At 40.0% G+C, this 12,365-nt stretch overlaps 1 protein-coding gene across 8 annotated transcripts in view; it reads left to right on the forward strand.

The window, feature by feature from the left end:
• The first annotated feature begins 1,774 nt into the window (after positions 1 to 1,774).
• The window catches only part of LOC110521707 (volume-regulated anion channel subunit LRRC8C), a 32,326-nt gene continuing 21,735 nt past the window's right edge, over positions 1,775 to 12,365 (forward strand). For 3 of the 8 annotated variants that reach the window (XM_021599492.2, XM_021599495.2, XM_021599499.2), the window contains exon 1: positions 1,776 to 2,050. The gene's annotated coding sequence lies outside the window, so the exon portion shown is untranslated. Of the gene's footprint in view, positions 2,051 to 11,285; positions 11,421 to 12,365 lie in introns of all 8 variants that reach the window. The other 5 variants (XM_021599494.2, XM_021599496.2, XM_021599497.2 and 2 more) reach the window with 3 other exon arrangements.

A 12,365-nucleotide genomic window follows, 5' to 3' on the forward strand; every position in this document is an offset into this window, starting at 1 on the left:
TATCTGAGTACCTCCTGATGATTTCTAGAATGGAAATCCATTCTAGACCGTCTGATTGGTCCCAGAAACCGATGGGCTGAGCCAGAGCAGGAATACACGTGGGTAAAGTGGCATTATGAGAATTCGTCATTGTCATTGATACTCTGATTGCTTAGACATGATCCAATCGCTGACGTCTTTTTTATTATATTGAATCAAATATTGCAATCAGACATCATTGAGTTCAAGAATTGACAAGAACATAAAATACTAACATGACAACATAAAACAAAATGTGACAATGACAGTGATTCAGAAATTAATTTGTTATAATATTGGACTGTAGAAATTTCAGAGACTTAAATAAAACAAGTCTATCAAAAACACTTTAAAGCAGGTGGTTGATTTAAAAACATTTAGTTTTGTGGATATAAAATTTACCAACCAAAATCATGACGTTATTTAAAAATTTCAAACAATTTTATTTTTACTCAGTATGTATTCCTCCATATCCATAATGCACAAATTGAATGTGAGGTTTGGCTGCCATATCTCTCAAAAAATCTTATAGTGTACAAACAACTGAGAAAAGAAAATGTGTCTTTCAGGATAAGCTACACTTGTCATCAATGTCTGTAAATCTTCGCACCATTGTGTTGGAGGAGTACATATTGTGCAAAATCTTTGGGTGCACCTCTCTTATCTTATTAGAAATACAAAATGTAAAGGGACAAAGCTAAGCCATTCGCCATTGAATGTCTGGTAGCTGTGAATTACAAAAGGATTTCCCTCTTGGTGATATCTTTCTTTTGCTATAAAAATATTATCTCATATGTTTATTTGTACACTTGTGACTTTTGATATCAATACCATTAATACACAGACTAGGTTCTACTCTACTCATCAGTTGGGAAATATCTGAGGGAATAGCATTAACCAGAGCAATATTCTTTGTATTGAACAGGAAAGGCTTTGACTCTTGAGAAAACCTCATAACTTAACATTTGGCCACCTCTATTGAAGATGACACTTACAAATATTATATTTTTCTTTATCCAATGTTGCATAAAAATATTTTTGTTTTTAACAGTAATATAATTTTTTCCCCACAGAATAGCTTTATGAGGTGAAAAGTCAAGCACAAAACACCATTTCCATGCCATAAGTGCTTGCTGATAAAATGTTGATAATTGTAAACCCCAAATGTCCTTAAAATTAGGAATAAAGAACCATAACGATTCAGAAGATTATATGCATTTGTTCAACTACTTAATCTTAAAGCTATTATTCATATCCACAAAATCCAGGTCTTTGTTTTGTACAACATCCCTTATTTTTACATCACCACCAACGACTTCAATGATGGCAGTCTGACTGAAGTACGTAGCGAACGATAGAGCAGCGGAATAACTCAGTTTCAGCCAAACCGCGTCAGTCAGTAGTCTTCGTGCATCACAAACAGTAACCTTGAACTAACTACAGCAACTCGCAGTCAGAAATAATGGAAAGCGGTGGACCACACTAGGGGTGTGTTCAGGTCCATTAAACGTTTGCTACGTTGAGTTACGTTTTGCACTGACACGTTTCCCCAAAACGTTCTTCAACGTTCTTGAACATGCTTTTTACGTACGTTTTCTCCATTTGGTGGGGGTCCTTGCTATTTGGGATCCTTGGGGCACCTCTACCCAATTGAAGTCGAAATGTACAATGATTATGGTTAGGTAAAATTTATGATTAGGGTTAGGATAGGATAGGGATTAAGGTTAGGTTTAGGATAGGGACGGCCAAAGGATAGCGCTAACCGTTTGTTGGGTGTGGCGGGGTGTGGCTTGAAGGAATGTGACGTATTCAAAGACAGCTGCCATGCTTATAGCGTTCTCCCACTCCTCACGTTTTTTTAACTGATCGTTCAGAACAACACAGTTTAGTTTAACGTTCCACACTGTTTTTTCGTAGGCCTACTGAACACAGTGCACAGATCCACAAGGACATGATCGCCGCTCTCCTAAAAAACACCCATCGACGTCTTCTATAGAACCTAGGCTTTCGGACGGACATCACTAGGCGTAAGGTAAATGTTGTTATTGTATACATTTATGATTGGTTGTAACGGTCCATGTTGTTTACGATATGCATTTCGTTACATTGTCAGGGACTGTATTTGGGTTTTACTGTAAATTAGCTCACACATTGTTGCCGGTAAGCGATACAGATAACTTTCGCCTGTATATAGCCCATGTAACCCGAGCCTCCTGCATCACTGGCACCGTTACTGAAGGGTGCTAATATTGAGTTTTAGCATACGCCACATATCTCAATTCGTTTTTTTTTTTACACACACACACACAGCCTATGTTTTATTTTTTTGTTTAAAGGCTAGAAATAGGAGAAGTCGTGGCGATTTCTCGAGTTTGGATAATGATATCACATATACCCCCACCTCTTCCCCGTCTTCCCAAAAAGAAAATAATAGAAAAGGAGTTGTAAAATATTCTTCTCCACACCATGGCTTCACAGGCCATATGAATAATTGGTTAGCAAGTAGCCTATGAGGGCCTATTAATGTAAGGCGAGAATTTACACCATAGATTAGATTTATACTGTATAGCCGAATTTACTAATGGCTTTGAGTTTGTCTGTTTTTGGGGAAAGTTTTGTAACCTATTATGTGGTTTGAAGTTGAACAAGGAGAAAATTCGGCTCTAAGGTCAGCCAATAGGCTCAGCAGTTTGCATTATGCAGTTTAGTAGTAGTACTAGTAGTAGCCTAAAAGATTTGGGATTTTCATTGTACAAGTTATTGTTAAAAGATTTCTGACGTTATTGTGTTTTTGTCAACATTTTAAGACCTATTGTTACAAGTTAACCCCCTGATACTCTCAAAGTGACCCTGGAGTCTAATATTTTTTGCAGTGTATTTCTGTGGTCTTTATGGATAACTAATGAACCCATCTTGGACAGGATGTGTTATCCTGGGGACTGGGTGTGAACTATCCAGACATGCATGTCTCCCAAAAGGCACCCTATTCCCTATATATTGTACTATTTATTTTCTTCACCAGGGCACAACAGGGCTCTGCTCAAAAGTAGTGCTATATGTAAGATATTCGGTTCCATTTTGAATGCAATCGTAGTCTGTTTTGGGCAGTCCAAGTGACTCCAGTGTGTGTTAGATCTGCAGAGTTTCCTGTCAGGAAGAGCCAGACATAGGATAAGACCCGGGCTGCCCGGACAGCCAGGCCAGCTCACTGTGGTGACAAGGCGAACAACTAATCTAGGCAAGGGAGGAACCATTTTCTAAAAATGATCTAAAGCCCCGCCCGTAGTTAAGTTAAACCCTCATACAGTTATTTTATTTGATAGAGTTTGGTACTGTTTGGTACAGTTGCATTAACCACCCGTTGAGACTTCATATAGAGTTGAAGTTATGAGTAATATAGACACTTCAGGTTCAATAGGTGAATGTTTACGTCTTCCATCCTTCTTGCAGAGGTACATTCAATATTTCCATGAGACTCAGGAACTCCTCAAGGAAACAATGTTGTGATTGACAATTAGAGATGTTAGTAGTACTGTATAGTCTCCACAGTGAAATTATGAGAATCTGTCTGACTTTCAGACAACGTTGTATGCTGACCCTGGTTAAAGATGGCGGTTTGTTACTGGCACGGTCTAATTTAAGATTAAATCAAAAAGTAAAAATCTAATTGTATTTGTCAAGTGCACTGAATACAACAGGTGTAGACTTACTGTGAAATGCTTACTAACAAGCCCAATGTTGACATTTTTTTTCAAGTAAGAAAACATTTGCTAAAGAAAAATACAATTTACTCAAGTAAGAAAAAAGTAACACACTAAAATAACAATAACGTGACTATATACAGAGGGTACTGGTACCGAGTCAATGTGCAGGGGTACAGGTTTGTTGAGGTAGTATGTACCTGTAGGTAGAGTTAAAGTGACTGCGTAGATGATAAACAGCTAGTAGCAGCAGTGTAAAAAAGGGGGTCAGTCCAAATAGTCCGGGTAGCCATTTGATTAACTGTTTAGTAGTCTAATGGCTTGTAGGTAGAATCTGTTAAGGAGCCTTTTGGACCTAAGACTTGTCGCTCCGGTACCACTTGCCGTGTGGTAGAAGAGAGAACAGTCTAGGAGTTTGGTGGCTGGAATCCTTGACAATTTTTTGAGCCTTCGTCTGACACCGCCTGGTATAGAGGTCCTGGATGGCAGGACGCTTGGCCCCAGTGACGTAAAACAGTGCAGCTGTGTTATTGTAAGTACAAAAATATTTAGCTGTAGCTCCCTTGAGACATGTTTTGATAGAGGTTGTTTAGTGCTGGAGACTGTGTATACACATTAATTAAGTGATTCCATACAAACATCTGTATCTAAAAGAATAATTGAGAAATAATTAATAAAAGTTGGCATATTTAAGACATTTTGACCTTACCCATGCCTCCTTTAAGACTCCATGATGTTTCATATGTAGGTGCTACAAAGCAAAAATGTGTGTTATATGAAGAGCTCCATTCTCATGTCATCTGACCATTGATAAATGGCATTGGCACTTGGATTGGAACCAGTGCTATGGTCAGATGACATGAAAATTGAGCTCTTTGGCCATGCATACATGTGGTCGGTTTGGCGTTGGAAAACAGAAGCATATGCAGAAAAGTACCTCATACCTGTGGTGGATCTTTGATGTTATGGGGCTATTTTGCTTCCACTGATCCTGGGGCCCTTGTCAACAGAATAATGAACTTTACCAAGTATGTGGACATTTTAGCCAAACGCCTGGTTGCCTCTGCTAAGAGGCTGACACTTTGCCGAAAGTGAACCTTCCATCAACAAAATAACTCAATCCGTAAAGAAATGGTTAATTGACCACAATCTACATTTTGCATTGGCCATCTCAGTCTCTGGACATGAACCCCATTGAAAACCTGTGGTTTGAATTGAAGAGTTTAGTCAATAAGAGCAGACAAAGGATATCAAGGATCTGCAAAGATTCTGTATTGAGGAATGGTCTAAGATCCCTCCCAACATGTTTTCTAATCTCATAAAATATTTTAGGAAAAAGGCTGTGTCATTATCCTCTCAAGGGGAGGGTGCTATAGAGTATTGAAAACAGCGGTGGCCATAGCTCAAAATTATCTTTTTATTACTTGTTAAACAAAGTCTCTTTCTCTGAGCAATTGTATTAATATAAAATATAATTTCCCATTTTTTTTCTTTATACAATAGCTTAGTATTTGTATTTTTTTATACAGATTTTTTTTTTTTACTCATCTTTATCTAGGGTGCCAATAATTATGGACCTGACTATATGTTAACCATCTCATTAGATTTAGGGTAGAAAAAAAGACGATCACGAAATGCCTTTACATTGCTGGCTTTTTGCTAATCCAATCATTTTCCCACATTAGTTCAACATCATCACATTGCATTCTATTGTCGAAAGGACATTGATTCAACCAGTTTGTGCCCATTGGGTTCCCAGTTAACATTGAGCAATTGGGAGGCCGGCAACCCTCCACAGTGGTCGCGTGACATGCCACAGGTTTTTTGACCATCGCCTCACTCACGGGCCACCCGCATCACTCCTGGTGAGACAAACCCGCAACTCGTCAGTTAAGAGCACTTTTTGCCAGTCCTGTCTGGTCCAGCGACGGAGGGTTTGTGCCCATAGGTGACGTTGTTGCCGGCGAGGACCTGCCTTACAACAGGCTTACAAGCCCTCAGTCCAGCCTCTCTCAGCCTATTGCGGACAGTCTGAGCACTGATTGAGGGATTGTGCATTCCTGGTGTAACTCGGGCAGTTGTTTCTGCCATCCTGTACCTGTCCCTCAGGTGTGATGTTCGTATGTACCGATCCTGTGCAGGTGTTGTTACACATGGTCTGCCACTGCGAGGATGATCAGCTGTCCGTCCTGTTTCCCTGTAGCTCTGTCTTAGGCGTCTCACAGCACGGCCATTGCAATTTATTGCCCTGGCCACATCTGCAGTCCTCATGCCTCCTTGCAGCATGCCTAAGGCATGCTCACTCAGATGAGCAGGGACCCTGGGCATTTTTCTTTTGGTGTTTTTCAGAGTCAGTAGAAAGGCCTTTTTAGTGTCCTAAGTTTTCATAACTGTGACCTTAATTTACTACCGTCTGTAAGCTGTTTGTCTTAACAACCATTCCATGGGTGCATGTTCATTAATTGTTTATGGTTCATTGAACAAGCATGTGAAGTTATTTGGATTTTTGCGAATTATCTTTGAAAGACAGGGTCCTGAAAAAGGGATGTTTCTTTTGTTTGCTAAGTTTATTTAAATGTAATATAAATGCCTTGTGTTATAATTCTGAGTGGAGGAATTTAGAAAATGCTGCCGTCACATCAGTTTATTATGCTCGCAACAACAACGTCAAAGTTCAACGTCTCTTGCTTCTTCCCGGGACAAAACAATGGCTATATACAATTCTGAGCACACTCACAAGTCTCTCCTGGAGCTCGGTGTCCTGGTTCAGCCTGGTCTCCATTGGCCTGTTGTTGATAGGCTAACAAGGTATTCATGTTATCCATCTCAAGCGTCCAATACCACCCGTACCAGTCAAAAGTTTTGACATGCCTACTCATTCAAGGGTTTTTCTTTATTTGTACTATTTTCTACATAGTAGTAATAATAGAATAATAGTGAAGACATCAACACTATGAAATAATGAATTAGGAAACCCTTAAAGTGTTTAACAAATCAAAATACATTTTAGATTTTTCAAAGTAACCACCCGTTGCCTTGACAGCTTTGCACACTCTTGGCATTCTCTCCACCAGCTTCCTGAGGAATGCTTTTCCAACAGTCTTGAAGGAGTTCCCACGTATGCTGAGCACTTGCTGGCTGCTTTTCCTTCACCCTGCGGTCCAACTCATCCCAAACCATCTCAATTGGGTTGAGGTCAAGTGATTGTAGATGCCAGGTCATCTGATGCAGCACTCCATCACTCTCCTTCTTGGTCAAATAGCCCTTACACAGCCTGGAGGTGTGTTTTGGGTCATTGTCCTGTTGAAAAACAAATTATATTCCCGCGCAAACAAGATGGGATGGCGTATCGCTGTGGTAGCCATGCTGGTCAAGTATGCCTTGAATACTAATGAAATCACCGACAGTGTCACCAGCAATGCACCCCCTCACCATCACACCACCTCGTTCATGCTTCATGGTGGGATCCACACAGGTGGAGATCATCCGTTCACCTACTCTGCGTCTCACAAAGTCACGACCGTTGGAAACCGAAAAATCTAAATTTTAGATTTATCAGACCAAAGGACCAATTTCCACTGGTCTAATGTCCATTGCTCGTGTTTCTTGGCCCAAGCAAGTCTCTTATTATTGGGTTCCTTTGCAGCAATTAGACCATGAAGGCCTGAATCATGCAGTCTCCTCTGAACAGTTGATTTTGAGATTAGTTTGTTACTTGAACTCTGCAGCATTTATTTGGGCTGCAATTTCTGAGGCTGGTAACTCTAATGAACTTATTTTATGCAGCTGTTCTTGCCATAATATGGACTTGGTCTTTTACCAAATAGGGCTATCTTCTGTATACCACCTCTCCTTGTCACAACACAACTGATTGGCTCAAACGCATTAAGAAGGAAATAAATTTCACAAATTAACAAGGCACGCCTGTTAATTGAAATGCATTACAGGTGACTGACTGCCTCATGAAGCTGGTTGGGAGAATTCCAAGAGTGTGCAAAGCTGTCATCAATGCAAAGGGTGACTACTTTGAAGATTCTCAAATATAAAATATATTTTGATTTGTTTAACTTTTTTAAATACATTTTTTGGGTTACTACATGATCTCATGGTTTTGATGTCTTCCCTGTTATTCTATAATGTAGAAAATAGTAAAAATAAATAAATGTGTGTGACGACAGTTAATCACTGTCACACTCCTGAAAACAATTATACACCAAAAATAGATGTGCAAGTTTTGTTCTCACGTGCTTGCTCACTCCTTAGCACCTTAATAACTTGCTGGAGTCTTTGGCAGAAAAACAGGGCAGAAATGCAGTCCTTGGATTTCTGCCCTGAAAAATAAAACCAAGGTTTAAAAGTTACCCTCGTGGAAAATTAGTTTACTTTCAATCCAATAACATATTGTTCAAAACTGGACAGATAATCATAGTGTCATTTAGGCTAAGTGAATGTACTACATACCTCATAGCTGTCATCCATATGCTGCTGTCGTGAATATTATACTGTGGGTGTCCAGTGCCCTTTTTGATAGACAGAATACATGAATAAAAGGTCTTGTTTCTCTTCTGAAATTCCATCAGTATTTAGCAGGACCGAGCACATCTGAAAATAATAATGCTTCTCTTTTATTCAGACTCTTTGCCCCTTGAAGTGGCGTCTGTGTTATAGGGAGACAACTAGTTCTAAGAAGAAGAAATATGTTGTTAGCTAGCATCTAACATTAACAACCTACCTAGGTAAGTAACTCAGCTAGCATGGCCACAAGCAGATGGTAAGCCAGACAATTTAACACTACAAAACGATTTTAAAGGCTTTGCGTTCCAATCTGGTGCATGAACAAATTAGTAAACTAGAAACATTTTCTAATGCTCTGGATGGTAAATTTTTTTTTAAAAATGTACCAAACAATTATACAGAAAGATAAAAATATAGATATATCTCCAGCAAGTTTTTACAAAGACAACATGAATCGCTCTCAATGTCTCAAAATCCAGGCCCGCGAACATGATGCCACTAGTATACATTCGGTATTTCAAAACGTTTTGGTGGTGAGAAATACAAACAATTCAACTGTTCTTTATTTACAAAAGCCTACCGTTGCCATTTTTCTATAGCTACTACAACAGGGATGACATTGGGCTTTCCAGCTTTTCTTTGAGGGTTTAAGAGGTGCTGCCACCTACTGTAAGTAGTGTGCATTTCTCTTTTGGTAAGGTTGTAGGAGATTACAAACTGGGTGGTTCGAGCATTGAATGTTGATTGACTGACAGCCGTGGTATATCAGACCGTATACCGCGGGTATGACAACACTTATTTTTACTGCTCTAATAATGCTGTTGTGTCGTGAATAGGAACTGCCCTTAGCCATGGTATATTGGCCATATACCACACCTCCTCGTGTCTTAGACTGTAGCAGCTTATGGATATCTAATGCAAGTAACATTTACTTGGCAAAGGAGGGTAAAAAGGGAGTAGTTTGAGTTTACCATCCACAATCTGTGGTCACAGAACAAAAGGCTATGGGTTCCTAAAGTTTAACAATGCAGGCTATTCATTTAAATTTACATTGCAAGTTGCAACATTGACTGTGGCTTCGATTTGAACATAGTTTGAAGCAATAAACAGGTAATCGAATTAAATGTCAAATCAAAGTTTATTTGTCACATGCCCCGAATACAACAGCGGTAAACCTTACAGTGAAATGCTTATTTACAGGCTAACCAATAGTGCAAAAAAGGTATTAGGTGAACAATATGTAAGTAAAGAAATAAAACAACTGTAAATAGACAGGCTATATACAGTAGCGAGGCTATAAAAGTAGCGAGGCTACATACAGACACCGGTTAGTCAGGCTGATTGAGGTACTATGTACATGTAGATTTGGTTAAAGTGACTATCCATATATGATGAACAGAGAGTAGCAGTAGCGTAAAAGAGGGGTTGCTGGGTGGTGGGACACAATGCAGATAGCCCGGTTAGCCAATGTGCGGGAGCACTGGTTGGTCGGCTCAATTGAGGTAGTATGTACATGAATGTATAGATAAAGTGACTATGCATATATGATAAACAGAGTAGCAGCAGCGAAAAAAAGAGGGTTGGGAGGGCACACAATGCAAATAGTCCGGGTAGCCATTTGATTACCTGTTCAGGAGTCTTATGGCTTGGGGGTAAAAACCGTTGAGAAGCGGGGTTTTTTTGTCCTAGACTTGGCACTCCGGTACTGCTTGCCATGCGGTAGTAGAGAGAACAGTCTATGACTGGGGGGTCTTTGACCATTTTTAGGGCCTTCCTCTGACACCGGAATGTAGGCTGTGTTAATGGCCTCAATACAATAGACTTGAATTGGCTGCATGACTATATACAACTTCACCCTTAATGATAGTGATCGATACTGTGTGAAGTGGTTTAGGGAGTGGCATCTCTAACAAAGCAACTGGAACAGTTGGTATTGCCTTTAAATATAGCTTACTACATAAAATTAATGCTATTAATGGCTATAAACTGTAAATTATTAGTTGTATCACTTTTGTCATCCTCAATTATTTTCAATGCGCTGTCTGTTTATTTTAAATTGGCAAATCAACTTTAAATCACGTTGTAGGGGAAGGTTTTATAGATCACAACAAAAACAGTTTGTAGCCTCTGGCTGGCTGTGGTTAGCTGGATGGTGGCAGGCCTAATTTGAGAGTCGAGGAATTCCTGGCTATTGTCTTTTGAATTACTTCATGGCTAGATGGTTTGCCTAGGGCGTATAGCTGTCCTCAGAGTGGATGTTAAACGCCAGTGATTCAAAAGTGACCTGCCGACGGCTTAGCGGTCTTCTGAATGGAGACTACCAGCCGGAGATGTAAATCATGTCTTGAGCGGCAAACTCCACTCGCTCGCTGGCGGTAGGAATTTATAGCCATGGGCATAGCGACAACGGGAAATAGCAAGCATGGGAAAAGTTTTTGGTATCTGGATTACCCTTCTAAGTTGTATTTTTTTTTGTTTTTGACATTTGCACAAAAGTGCAGACAGAATAGAATCATGCTCATACTGTAAGAGAAATAGAATCACAATAGTGATCAGAAATAGTGATTCTATTTCTATGTTATCCTGTCTAGAACATCAGTCAGTTGTGTATATGGCATTTCCCGCAGTTAAGCTGAAACTTAGTACACTCTGACGTAATGGGCTGTATACAGTAAATTACACATTATATAGTAGGCCTATTTGTGTTTACAAAAGCATTGCTGTTATATTTCATCATTTGTATAGAATTCAGAGTGATACCCGTAGTAAGCAGATTGCTAAAGCTGACCAGAGGGAGAGAGACGGAAAGACTGAGACGTGCAACATTAGTGGAGAAAACCCTCTCTGGCCCTGAGAAATCCCCAAGATGTGTCCAACTGCACCAAGTAGGCGCCCAATCCCCGCTGGAGCCTAAAGGGCCATAAACTTGCACTTCACACCTCTGTTGCTAGGCCAGGTTGCTAGGGTTGCCTTATCAGACCATGGGGTCAGCCAATCACAGGCAGTCATCTGGGATCACAGATACCCAATTCCTGCCTCTTTCATCTTCAGAAAGCAGTGGCAGAGTAAGGAACTCTCTGATAACTTCTGCCCTGCACACCAACAGCGGGGCCACAACGAATGGACCTTTCTCTTGAAAACCTGGACTCTGACAACACACGCTAGTGTTAGTGGATCCATGACATAGTAAGTAGACTTCACTGGGTTTGGGTGTATTGAAACCTGCTTGTTTATGTTTAGACCAGCCAGTACAGGCTCGGTCATTGCTACTATATGCCTCAAGATGGCCACTGTGTTGTTATGTAACCTAAGATGGCTGCTCCTGTGCAGGGCTGTGCACAGACATTTTGGGGGGCATGTGCTGAAACGAAAAAAAGTACACCCGCAACCACGGTCAGACTCATTGGGCAATTATTACAGGAGGGTAAAGCAGCACAATCTGAGTAAAGTATTTAGCAAATTATTTTCAACTAGAATAAATGCTGCACTTATTAACAATGACAACACAACTCCAGTTAAATAAATACTGCAGCCTACCATTACTATATCCAACCCAACTCCATTTGTTACTACTGTCATGTTTACCAGTGGATGACCCCCAAAAAGGAGTGGTACAAAACATGTGACCCCCCCACAGAGTGAGTCCATGTAACTTATTGTGATTTGTTAAGCCAAATGTTACTCATGACCTAATGGCTTGCCTAAACAAAGGGGCTGAATACCTAAACAATTACTATATTTTAGTTATGGAATTTTATTGATCAACAAAAACAACAATAAATCTTCAACTTTTATTTTGTGTAGATTGTTGAGAAAATACATTTTAATCTCACCTTGTAACAATATGTGAAGAAATCCAAGGGGTCTGAGTACTTTTGCAAGGCACTGTATATCGCTAGCTGATATTGGCTGCTAACATGAATGAGTGCCAGCTCCAAATGCAGGTGTAAAATGCAGTTTATTTATGTAGCCTATTTTGCATTTTGAAAATGCATCACTGTTTATGGCTGTGATGACAGGCTACATTTGCACAGTGATTGTGCGTGCATGTTCGTGCGTGCGCACACTTGCATGTGCACGCACAATTGCTGTGCAAATGTAGCCTGTCATTTGGCTTAACAAATCACAATA

Source organism: Oncorhynchus mykiss, chromosome 30 (assembly GCF_013265735.2).
Source record: "Oncorhynchus mykiss isolate Arlee chromosome 30, USDA_OmykA_1.1, whole genome shotgun sequence".
Taxonomy (NCBI): domain Eukaryota; kingdom Metazoa; phylum Chordata; class Actinopteri; order Salmoniformes; family Salmonidae; genus Oncorhynchus; species Oncorhynchus mykiss.